At 44.8% G+C, this 12,987-nt stretch overlaps 1 protein-coding gene across 1 annotated transcript in view; it reads right to left on the bottom strand.

Moving 5' to 3' along the window:
* The window catches only part of DNAH2 (dynein axonemal heavy chain 2), a 402,999-nt gene that overhangs the window by 40,093 nt on the left and 349,919 nt on the right, over positions 1-12,987 (bottom strand). The window lies entirely within an intron of this gene.

Raw genomic sequence — 12,987 nt, 5'->3', positions numbered from 1 at the left:
ACTTACTATGGGGCTTCCGTTGTCCGCTGCCTCTTTTGCACCCGCCTTCACAACAAAGCCGCCACTGACAGCTCAGCGTGGGACCGGAACGGAGCGGCTTCAGAAAAGGTATGTATACACCAGGGGTCTTAAACTGGTGACCCTCAAGCTGCTGCAGAACTACAAGTCCCATCATGCCTCTGCCTGATGGAGTCACGCTTGTAACTGTCAGGCCTTGTACTCACGACCGGATCTGTGCGCTGGAAACTGTCTGCCCGACAGTTTCCGGCGTACAAGGCTGATTTGTGTTTTGTTCCGCTGGCGTGTACACACCAGCGGACCAAATTCCCGTCGTACCGGAACGCGTGCACGTAAACTACGTACGACGTCACTATAAAGGGGAAGACCAAAGTTAATGGCGCCGCCCTCTGTTCCTCTTTTGCTAGTTACGGGTTTGCTCGTGTTAGTGAAGGTTTGGTTAGAGCTGATTCGCGCTTCTCGGTCTCCAGGCTTTGACAGCGTGTATTCACGGGTTCAGTGCGTGTGCTTGCGGTAACGTAGTTGTCATTCGGCTATAGGCAAGCAGGTTGTTTCTGCTTTAGCAGTTGCATCCTGTGCGCTCGTATCTGTTTGTCACGCGTTTGTCGCAGGTAGTGCTGGATTTGCGAGTGCTTTCTGTTTCAGTGTGTTCTTGACTGACCAGCCGGCCGGTTTGAAGCCATGATGGAGCAGCAGCGTCAATTTTCGCGAGTTGGTGCTGTTTATGGGATGGCTGCTGGATATGTTCATTTGTCCAGTACTTTGGCCAGAAACAGGGGGCGGAGGCGTTTCTGGACCAAGAATTGGTTGCGCCAGCGTGACCAGTTCTCACATATGCCTCTGCTTAGGGAACTCCAGGAGAATAATCCTAATGACTTTAGGAATTTTCTCCGCATGACGGACCCCGTATTCAACCGTCTGCTGGATCTTCTGTCCCCCTATATCACGAGGCAGGACACTGTGATGCGCCAAGCCATCACGGCCGAGCAGAGGCTTATTGCCACGTTGCGGTACCTGGCGACTGGGAGGAGCCTGCAGGACCTCAAGTTCTCGACAGGCATCTCTCCGCAGGCGCTTGGGGTCATCATACCGGACACGTGTGCTGCCATCATCAAAGTTATGCATGAGGAGTATATTAAGGTAAGTTTCCTGGCTCTAATAATGTGGCCAACTAACTTTATTTTTATTTTCCCAGATATGCTGTGTGTTTAACTAACGTTACCTTTTCTCCCTATGCATGTTGATATCAGCTTTACATGTTTTATTCTTGGCCTACCTGCATATTTGTCCCTTACCCAATATTAACCTGTCCAGCATGCTATCCTAGGGACAAACCCACCTTGCCATTTTTTCAAACAGGACTTTTTGGTTTTTGTGTCCCCCCCCCCCCCCCTTCAAACTTTTATTGTCCCCATCAGAGGGCTGTGGAGTCTCTTAATGAAGTGGCCCTATATATTTCATTTCCCAAATTCTCCATGCACATTTTTCTAATGCAATTTTAATACTGTGAACTGTCACAAGGATGCTTGTAGGATGTTTTTGTTACAAAGTACTAAATCTCTTTTTTTGTTTGTCCCCACAGCTACCCTCCACACCACAGGAATGGCAGTCTGTGGCTTCCCAATTTGCCCAGCGGTGTGATTTTCCAAACTGCGGTGGAGCAATAGATGGGAAACACGTCCGCATTGTGCCCCCACCCCGCTCGGGGTCCTACTATTATAATTACAAGGGTTATCATAGTATTGTGTTGATGGCGGTGGTGTCGGCACAGTATGAGTTTCTATATGTGGACGTGGGGAAGAACGGCCGGATGTCTGATGGGGGAGTGTTCGCACGGACTGATTTCTATGATCGTCTCCAAGCTGGTGGTCTGGCATTGCCACCAGATGAAGATAATGTGGAAGGACTTCCGTTTGTGTTCCTAGCGGACGAGGCTTTCGGGCTTGGTCCTCACCTCATGCGGCCTTTTCCCCAGAGGACCCTCACCTCAGAGAGGAGTGTGTTTAATTTTCGGTTGGCCAGGGCTCGGAGGGTAGTCGAGAATGCCTTTGGGATACTCACCAACCGGTTCCGCCTGTTCAGGACATCGATACATCTGGCGGAATATAAATTGGACACCGTTGTATTTGCCTGCTGCATTTTGCACAACTTTTTACGCAGGCACTCCCAGACGTACCTACCCGACATCGGTTCTGAGGCAAGACTACCCTCAGATCCCCTTCCCGGGCTGGACACTGGTCGCGCTGGCTTGGCCCCCCAATCAGCTCGTGAGGTACGCGACAAATATGTTGAGTACTTCATGGGTCGGGGGGCCATTGCTATGCCAGATCATATTTCTTTCTAATTCGGCCCCCAAAGAAAGGAATATTCTCTCAAATAATAAATAATTAGACCATTGGACTTTATACAGTTGTTTGTCATTAATGCTTTTTCTCTTTTTCTCTGTCTTCCTGGTTCTCTAACTAACTTCTTCAATTGTAATGCATAATTGATTTCTCCACTTTTAGTAACTAACCACATTTTGCACAGTATTCACTCATCTACAAACAGGGTATTGAGTCTAGAAATAATAAGCAACTCCATTTGTAAATTTTGAGGTCAAGTATTTTAATTTTTGCTTGTTCATGACCCCAAAAATTATTTTATATTTTTTTCATTACTCCCTGCTTTTGTACTTAGGAGTCAAAAAAATTTTTTTTTTTTTTTTTTTTTTTTTCAGGTAATTCAACCAAAAATATTATGCAGATTATACATTTATTAACAAGTTCACTTTTTTTTTTATCAAATATAGTTAGATTTATTGTTTACATATATATATATATATATATAGATTATATTTGGTGGGGTGTTTAGCGCCTTAATTTTTTTTTTGGGCATATTTTTTATGCACAAAAAACAATAATTTTTTTAACATTTTTTTTGTTTTTGGTGTGTTTTTCTAAAACTAAATTTTTAGGTGAGAATTTGGAGTCAAATCTCTACTTCACTAAATTCAGTGATTAGAGAGATTTATAATTCTATATATATATATTTTAAATTTTTTACCGTTGTTTATTCTTTATGGTCTAAACTTTATAGTATCCCAAAATGTTCAACATGGTCAAAAAGTAACAAAATCCTATTCCAAAAATATAAAAACTCACAACAGCAGTCAGTCATGGTGTGCTTTCACACTGGAACACGCCAAAATTGGAAGATACACACATTCAGTGCAAACTCGCCAAATGTCATTGGTTCAACAGACAAATGGCCACATGTGCTATCTGACATCATGGGTGATCAATGTCTGTGTTTTGTGGGAGCAAACCCTTCCTCTCAACTACTTGAGGATGGAGGAGGGGGTTGGACCCACAAAGCACAGACATTAGATATTCTGTGATGGCAGATAGCACATGTTGGCACACTGTGTGTGTATCTTCAAATTTTGGCGTATTCATTATTCAAACTGTAAAAATGTTTGTGGGGGCGGGGGATGGGCGGGGGGTGTTTCAGTCTTTGACACGGCCCATCATGTCAATAATGTTCTTAAAATTAGATTCGATGACCATCATTCTTTGCCGCATATTGTCCATTTCCGTGCTGCATTCCAAAAGCACATTTGTTACATTCTGTTCCATGAGAAACATCCTTTCACGCATATTGTGCATTTCAGTGCTGCACTCCATTACCTGCTGAATAATTATAGCAGCACTTGCACGTGAAAATATTGGCACACCATCCTCCTCCCCTAAAACCAACAAAAAAAAAGGCATTTACAACATTATTTTTCGATGAGGCCTATCTACATATGTTTTTTTGAATCAAGCTAGGGTGACACTGACCTGATGGGCTTCTCCTTTCCACCTCTTCGACATCTTCTATCACTCCTCCTTCTTCCACCACCTCCCCATCATCTTCAATCACTCCTCCTTCTTCCACCACTTCCCCATCATCTTGGACTCCTCCTTCATCCATCAATCCACCTTCTTTCAATTCGCCAAATTGTTCTTCCGCCACTTGCCCTTCATCTGCTATGACTTCTAAGTCCAAAATTACTTCTTCCTCCTCTCTTCCTTCCTCCTTTCTTCCTTCCTCCTCTCCTTCCACATCCTCTTCTCCTTCCACATCCTCCTCTCCTTCCACATCCTCTTCTCCTTCCACATCCTCTTCTCCTTCCACATCCTCTTCTCCTTCCACATCCTCTTCTCCTTCCACATCCTCTTCTCCTTCCACATCCTCTTCTCCTTCCACATCCTCCTCCTCCTCCACATGTTGAGATGGCAGATTTTGGCCTTGTCTGGCCCTCTCTGCCTCCTCCAAATGCTGGCGACTTCTTTCCCCTGAAATAAAACAAAAAAAATGTAGACTCATCAGCACACAGATATTGGAGAGCATAAATCGCACACATTGCTTAGAAGATGCTTTCATTTAGTTACTTTTATCTTTCACCAAACCTACATTTAGCAATTACTTCTATATGGCAAGCTCTGATCCTGCCCCTTTTTAGCAAAGTGACACACATGGATGTCCCCCCTAAACTGTATTTCTGGGAGACCCTACCAAAACCCATTTTTTATTTGTGGAGACACAGGTGCTCTGCATTGCAGATGTGAAAACATCTGCTTTAGTACCACTGTTTTTAGAATGTATCCTGTTTGCCTTTCCCATTCTCATACTTTTTTTTTCTAGAACTAGCTTTTACACAATGTTTACAAACAAAGTTTTTGGCCAGTGAGCCATGTCCAGGTGTGTTGTTCCTGGAATAACCGAGCCTTTCTGATAAACTATGTGATGTTACGTTGTTTACTAAGAACACTGTTTGTAAATATGTAGTTATTTATGTCCTAAAAAATAAATGACAACATGTCTTTAAAATTACAAGCAGGCCAAGGAGGCAGATGGTGAAATATACATGGCAACACATTATTGCAGACAATCACCCCCCCCCCCCCCCAACCCCAATATATATTTACTTACTTTTACGCAGAATTTTAAGTATTTTCTTCATCTGATGTGGCTCCCTCAATTTTAAGTCTGACCATCGTTTCCTCAGCTGTTCCTTGGACCTGGTGATCCCAAACATCCTCTGCATTCTCCTCGCCACCTTGTCCATAATATGTGCCTTTCGGCGGTTAGGGGTCTTGTATGGCCCTAATTCACCATCATAGTCCTTCTTTCGCATGATGTAAACTAACTCCACCATTTCTGGAACCGCATATTAGTGGCTTTATATCTTCTTTTCCTTGATCGGGACGTCCCTGCCTCTGTCCCTTCACTTGTGGCATGAGAGCATCGTGCCCGCTCGTGTGACATCGCCATCTTTCCTTTCCCACAGAGATTATGGGCGTGGAAAAGATGAATTCTTACGCCATGGGCGGAGAAGAGGGCGGCGTTTAATACATACGCGGAGTGTAGAGAATGCAAACAACGTGTTTACGTCGGTTACGCGGAGAATCTTCGAGCGCATCCAGAACATACACAGTTAACGCCATATTTCCTAAACTCATTGATTAGGGGCCTCGCAAAGGTGACGAGGGCGGGGTTTCATAAATACGCGGAGTGTTTAAAAGGTTTACGCCGTGATTACGCATCTTACGCGGTAATTAGGCGAGCGTGAGAAACGAGGAGCGAGAGACAGGAAGGTAAGGAAATTAAAAATGTGATCAGCAGAGGCCTTGAAAATGTAGACACATGGGATGGGGGTTTGGGCTGTTGGTTGCACCCTTTTTAAGCTATTCTGTCTATGGGGTACCACAATGTTATTTTGGTATCCAAATGCTTTTGGACACCTCACAAAATAGAGATGTGAACAATGCTGTACCTCATTGACAAGTTTTTGAATGGTGTATTCAGATCAGGCAAAGTATTGTTCAAGTGTTGGTTGTACAGAGGTCATTAGGAAGTGTCTTTTATGTCATCCATTGTCAGGGGCATGAGATTTACACATGAAAGAGTGCCTAGATGAAAACTGTCATTTGTAAGCATTGTTTAATTTTATATATTTAAAATATTTACTGCAATGTGAACAATGGCTCTGCATCTAGCAAATCAATGTTTGGTACAAGCAATGCGGCCGAGCTGCCAATCATTGTTTAAACAAGAGAGACTGTGTTTGTAATTAGATATAGGTAATAAATTTGAAGACACATATTAGATCAAGGTCAACGCTGATCCTTTGGAATATTTATTTTTCTGTGGTTTATGTTTTTGTAATCTAGACTCAAAAAGAAATATAATTTGGGAAAAATTACAATGGACCTCCTACAAAGCAAGGAATCTATAGAGGCCTTACTTCAAAAATACCAGGACACGCCCATCCTGTGGAATTCAAAGCACTCTTTATATTGCAATAAAGAGGTACGAGCGGCAGCACTAGAAGAGCTAGCAAATTATATGCAAACTTGGGTGCCAGGATGCACTGCCAACATGGTGAAGGATAAACTTGCCAACCTCAGAAGCACATACAGGAGAGCATACAAAGCTAATAAAAGCCAAAAATCGGGAGCAGCAGCAAGACAAGCAAAGGAACCCAAACTGTGGTATTATAAACAGATGGCTTTTTTGCGGGACGAAATGGAAGGCAGGAAAACGATGTCCAGTCTTTCTTCCAACCTTTCCTCCATGCTACCTTCCAGCGGACATTCCCCAGATGACCACAGCCCTGCAGAGTCGGAGGAAGAGGGCCTGGCTGACAGAGATGCAGATCTGCCACCCTTCGATGAGGAGGTATAGTAGTTTCCTCTATATTTATGGCGTAAATAATTCTTGGTGGATTAATGATTAGATATTGTAAAAAAAAAACCAAGCTGGGAAAAAGCAAACAAAAAGGTGTACAGACAAATAGGTGTCAGGGATGACAACTGCAGGGGTCAGAAGTAGAGTGTATTCAAGTAATAATGAACAGAAAATACTAAACGAAAAACATGAAAATGAGTGTGGTTTTATTTAGCGAAATTGTAAAAAAATTCCTTTTTTTTCCACACAGGAAGAAGAGATCAGCCAGGAGGTGGCAGATCCTCAGGTGTCTGTCAGCCAGGAGGAGGCCGGGGTCAGTGGCAGCCAGGAGGAGGCCGGGGTCAGTGGCAGCCAGGAGGAGGCCGGGGTCAGTGGCAGCCAGGAGGAGGCTGGGCCCAGTGGCCTGCAGCAGGTCCACCCGGCCAGGAGAACCACCACCAGCCAGTCTTCTCCCCCCCAGGTGAGGCCATCAGGCCGAAGGAGGCAGTTGAGGCCTGTGGAGGAGGCAAGCCTCCGCATGATCCAGGAGGCAAGCGCCATCATGAGGGCCCCCCTCAACCCCACAGAGGCCTTCAGTGCCTCATTGGCCCATGATTTAAATGAAGGGGAGGAGGACCAGAGAAGACTGGCAAAGGCCCTGATGAACCAGGTCCTTTGGTGGATGCAGAGGGGCCTGCTGACCCCAGACACTGGGCTATGTGATCCAGCCCGGCTTGCGGAACACCATCCTCCTGCTGCCACATCAACCCCACCTGCAAGACCCCGTGTTCGATCCGCTGGAAGGCTGCCTGGAGGGAAGGCTGGAAAGAGGAGGAAACGTTGATTTTCTGCCTTCCATTTCCTTCCACATAAAGGACATCTTGTTTGTACTACCACAGTTTGGGTTCCTTTGTTTGTGTGCTGCTGCTTCATATTTTTGTGTTTGGCTCCTGAGGCTTGGAAGTTTATCCTTCACCATGTTGGAAATGCAAGTTTGCATATAGTTTGCTATCTATTCTAGTGCTGCCGTTCTTTTTATTTTTTGTGATGACATTTGCCTGAATAAAAGGCCTTTTGCTTTCATTTGAAAACATGCCTATTGTTTGATATACTGTGGGGATTATTAGGCAGCAAACCTTTAATAAATATACAATGGGTAATTTACAAAGGACACACTCCTTGGGGGGGGGGGGGACATTTGGTGTGCCAACATGGTTTAATATTCTCTAATGAAACACCAAAAAAAAAAATTAATTTAAAAAAACATGTAAAAAAAAAATTGTTTAAATGGTGACATAACTAGAAACAAAAAAAAAATAAAAAAAATGCACATTCCTTTACAAAAATGACTACTCTAAATTATGGAGGACCACCAACCAAAACACACGTCTGGCATAGAAAACATTATTAAAGGATTACATCACAAGCAAGAAATGTGACATTTCAGTATGGGACAACTCTATTGAAATTGCATCAGCAAGAGAACGGGGTTATTCTAGCAAGAGAAGAATTAAGAAAACGAGGCTTTAAAATGTGGTTTAGTGCGCCTTTTTAAGACATTGTTCTCTTGCTAGAATAAAAGGTTTCTAATGACGAATGTGCCATATCCCAAAGAAACGCGAGTTTTACCTGAACGAGCGCTCCCGTCTCCTCATTTGGACTGAGCATGCGCGGGGTTTTTGTACGCTGCTTTTGTGTACAGACGACCGAACATGTCTGACGGACACGATTCCAGCAGACTGTTTTAAAGCAAGACCAGGAAACAGTTGTTCGTTGGAAAACGGTCTGGCCGACGATTGTTTGCTGGAATTCTGTACGTTACTGCCTACACACGAACGAACATGTCCGCTGAAACTGGTCCGCGGACCAGTTTCAGCAGACATGTTTGGTCGTGAGTACGAGGCCTCAGCCTTGCAATGCCTGATGGGACTTGTAGTTTTGCAAACAGCTGGAGGGCCACCAGTTTGAGACCCTTGATGAATACTGATTTCTTCTTTACAAGGCTAGATACTGTAGGTTAGTCTTACATTGTGGATGTCTGTAGATGTAGAGATTTTAGTGTTAGGGTGGACTTCCCCTTTAAAACTGAATTCCAGCTTGCATCAATGCATGCATGTATATGACATATCTGGCCGATACCTGTGGAAGCTGGGAATCACTGAAGTGGCCTCTGCTACTATGGTGATTCTCACTGTCTTCCAGATCTTGTGCTGAGTGGCTGCGCTACTGCTTGCTTGGCACGGGTGCCATTCAGAGAACACCTTGAATTTTTCTTAGTGAATGTAAGGTGTTCTCTGATTGGACAAGGTGGAGAAGTGGGACAATGATGTATACCTCATGATTGATGATTGATTGATGTATACCTCATCCAATCAAAGAATGCTTTGCATTCTTTTAAAAAATTACAAGGCATTCCCTGAATGGCACTCATGCTAAGCAAGTGACCTCCCATGACCATAAACTACGAAAAACTTCAGGTGCCGCTCAAGTTTGGGGATCCTATTAGGGGGCACCCTGTTAGTCCCATAAAATGGGAATCTTAGCTGTCCACAGGCATTCCCATAAGATTCTGACTAACAGGGTGGCCCTTAATGGGATCCCCAAACATACAGCCAGCACTTGTGTGGTGTCCCAGTACAGGTATTTGCTGCAGGCCCTGTCAGATTGAGGCCCTCGGCTTGTGGGGTCTCCCCTGCAGGGATTCAGCTAGTTATGATGTGATTTATACTGTTATGGTTGATAATACGTTTATTAGGTGTGTATAGCTTTAAAAGGTTTTAGTCAGCCATCTCATGTTCAGTCACAGTGTATTACCATCTCATGTTCAGTCAGAGTGTATTAGAGTCGGGAGGACTAGTGCTAGACAAGACCTTATTGTGTTGTGTTATACTACAGGTCAGTCTCTATGATACACAGCTCTCAACCAATGGGCTTCAGTCTGATCAGGCCCTTATAAGGGATTGTACTTCCTGTTTAAGCCAGTCTAGACTATACACAGTTCCTGGCATACACAGTTCCTGGCAGAACAGAGTAAAACACAGTCAGAGAAGTGCAGGCCAGAAGCCTCCAGTTCAGGAGAAAATACAGCAAAGAGTGGAGTATCCCTAAACATTACAGAACCAGTACTTCAGCTCATTTATCGGATCAATCCGTTATTCCGGCGAAAAGCCTCAAGTCTACAGACACTTCAGTAAGTGTATCTATTTTTCAGCCTAGTTAAGCATAGGCCCTGAATTACTAATCCGGCTTTTGCAGCCGAGTATATATATATATGATCAGCTAAGCTCAAGCATTATCAGCCGTGTGATCCAGAGACTGCCTGCAGAACATTTTGACACTCTGTTTAAACGCTGTGAAGATTTTGACACCTGCCTTCATGCCAGTAAAGCCTTCGTTGTTTTAACCCCTGTTGGGGACTGTGTTATTACCATCCTAACTAGCGGGGATACAGAGGCCCCCGGAGCTGTAGTTTCCCGGGATATTCCAAGACTACAGTGGCGTCACGTGACAGAGAGGGTTAATACCATCTGGCCCTCACTAAGGGTTAATACCACCTGACCCTGGGCTTCTAGCCCCAAGAACCAAGTAGCTAACCATCAAGCGCATGTGTGTGGCCGTGGGGCTCACCCTCCCCGGTCACCACATCGTTTTCTGGCGTCACGAACAGGATACGGGTGTACGCCTTAACCATTCAGCCACTAAAGCAAGCCCCCCCCCCCAGAATCTGAACTGTGTCATTGAAAGTAATTTACTCAGCGAGGCGCATATACAAGTGGTGGGGGAGGTGAAGGAAAGACTGTTAGCTGCCATTATTAAGTGGAGAAAGTCTGCCGGGCGCAGCCATAGCAACGTGTCCGGCAATAAAAGACAGCGCACTCAAAGACGTCGCACTCAAAGACGTCGCACTCAAAGACGTCGCACTCAGCGACATCGCACTCAAAGACAGCGCTCTCAAAGACAGCGCTCTCAAAGTTTCTTAAAGTGACAGCGCACTCAAAGTTTCTTAAAGTGACAGCGCACTCAAAGACATCGTAATCAAAGACAGCGCTCTCAAAGTTTCTTAAAGTGACAGCGCACTCAAACAAGGCTACAACATGTCAGCCCCAAGATCACCAGATGCAGGTGATATACCAGATCCTCTTGCGGCTCCTGCACAAACTACCCCTCCGGAATCACCTCCAGTACGACGTCATGACAGTGGGGCCCCCCCATTCTACCTGGGGAAGCCTGTGTTGCCTAACTACAGAGGGATCCCTTTTCCCTCAAGGATTTCCAGGAGAGCTTCCAAAGCATTTTCTCTCTCTACTCTCTCCCCCCTAACCAACAGGTGCTGTTGCTCATGGGACAGTTGCAGGGACCTGCACGTGAGGAAGTCCGTACCTGGCCCACTTCTGAGAAGACTACAGTAGATCAGATCTTCGAGGGATTACATCAGGTATTTGAGTCCCACTCACCCTCAGAGGTCCGCCTCAGGCTGTACGAGAGGCGACAAAAGCCGGGGGAAACACTAAGGGCATATGCAGTAGCCTTGCAGAATGCCCTGGAGGCAGTCCAGAAACTGGACAATATCACCCCTGACCAGGGTAACAAACTATTGATGGATAGATTCATAGAAGGGGTCCAAAATAAATGGGACAAGGCGCAATTAAAGATGTTAGCTGTACAGAACCCCAATATGTCTTTTTCTGCCTTTAAGCGCCTAGCCCTTCAAGTTATAGAGCAGGGGGCAAGCCCCGAGGAGCATCCTGACCCTAAAACGGAACCCATGGGTGCGGCGGCGTGCCCTGCACCACTGTTACCACCAGCCCCCGCACCCGTGGCTGTCACCCTGGCCTCCACTACAAAAAGAAAAGGGTATCCTCTAAGAAATGTCTAATTGTGTACTTCAGGCATAGAATAAAAATGTCTAGCAGATATTAAAGTGTGTTCTGGGGAGAAGAGCTAATAGCCTAAGGGCCCCAGTAGCCAAGGCATTGGGTAGAAAGCCTCCGGCAGCCCAATCCAAAACCTGCTCAGTCTTAAAAGTGTGATCTAACAATAATATACTGTTCAAAACTGAGTGATAACGTTTAACATATATGTATTCTGTCTGGGACCCAGATAACCACTTACCCTGCACAAAATAATGATCTTGCTTTATCTAATAAGCCTGCAAGGGACATTTATGTGTATAATGCCTCAGGACTTATCATATGATCCTGTTCGTATATGTTTATTTTTCCCAAAGAACCTGGAACGGACATTGGTGTACAAATGCCTCGTTTCCTCAATCCGTCAGTGCCTTAATCGTCGAGGACGACTTCTGTTTAGTGGTGGGGTTTGTGGTGTCCCAGTACAGGTATTTGCTGCAGGCCCTGTCAGATTGAGGCCCTCGGCTTGTGGGGTCTCCCCTGCAGGGACTCAGCTAGTTATGATGTGATTTATACTGTTATGGTTGATAATACGTTTATTAGGTGTGTAATAGCTTTAAGAGGTTTTAGTCAGCCATCTCATGTTCAGTCAGAGTGTATTACCATCTCATGTTCAGTCAGAGTGTATTAGAGTCGGGAGGACTAAAGTGCTAGACAAGACCTTATTGTGTTGTGTTATACTACAGGTCAGTCTCTATGATACACAGCTCTCAACCAATGGGCTTCAGTCTGATCAGGCCCTTATAAGGGATTGTACTTCCTGTTTAAGCCAGTCTAGACTATACACAGTTCCTGGCAGAACAGATAAAAACACAGTCAGAGAAGAAGTGCAGGCCAGAAGCCTCCAGTTCAGGAGAAAATACAGCAAAGAGTGGAGTATCCCTAAACATTACAGAACCAGTACTTCAGCTCATTTATCGGATCAATCCGTTATTCCGGCGAAAAGCCTCAAGTCTACAGACACTTCAGTAAGTGTATCTATTTTTCAGCCTAGTTAAGGGGGGGATACCGCCATGGAAAGAGCCCATACTGGCTTCATGCATAAAGTCATAGGATGGAAAGAAAAATAATTGCTGCACACCAACAAAACCTGAATGTACTATAAATGAAAGCGGATTCAGCCAGGCTCTGTCTGAGGCACGTCTCTGACATGTTTCGCCCCACCCGGGAGGTTTAGTCATAGAGACCTAATTCATCAGGAGCGTGGCTTGGCTAGAGCTGGGCTGAAGCCACTTTCACTTATAGTAAATTCCGGTCTTGTTGATGTGCAGTGATTGGGTTTTTTCCTTCCAATTGATCTCATGTGTTCACTATGTAGCAGAACGATACTTAGTACAGGACAGATTTGTAGGTAAAGTTGATCCAG

This window comes from Rana temporaria, chromosome 3 (assembly GCF_905171775.1).
Source record: "Rana temporaria chromosome 3, aRanTem1.1, whole genome shotgun sequence".
NCBI classification, from domain to species: Eukaryota; Metazoa; Chordata; class Amphibia; order Anura; family Ranidae; genus Rana; species Rana temporaria.
Note: the sequence above shows the minus strand (reverse complement) of the source record. Positions and strands in the feature narration are given on the sequence as shown.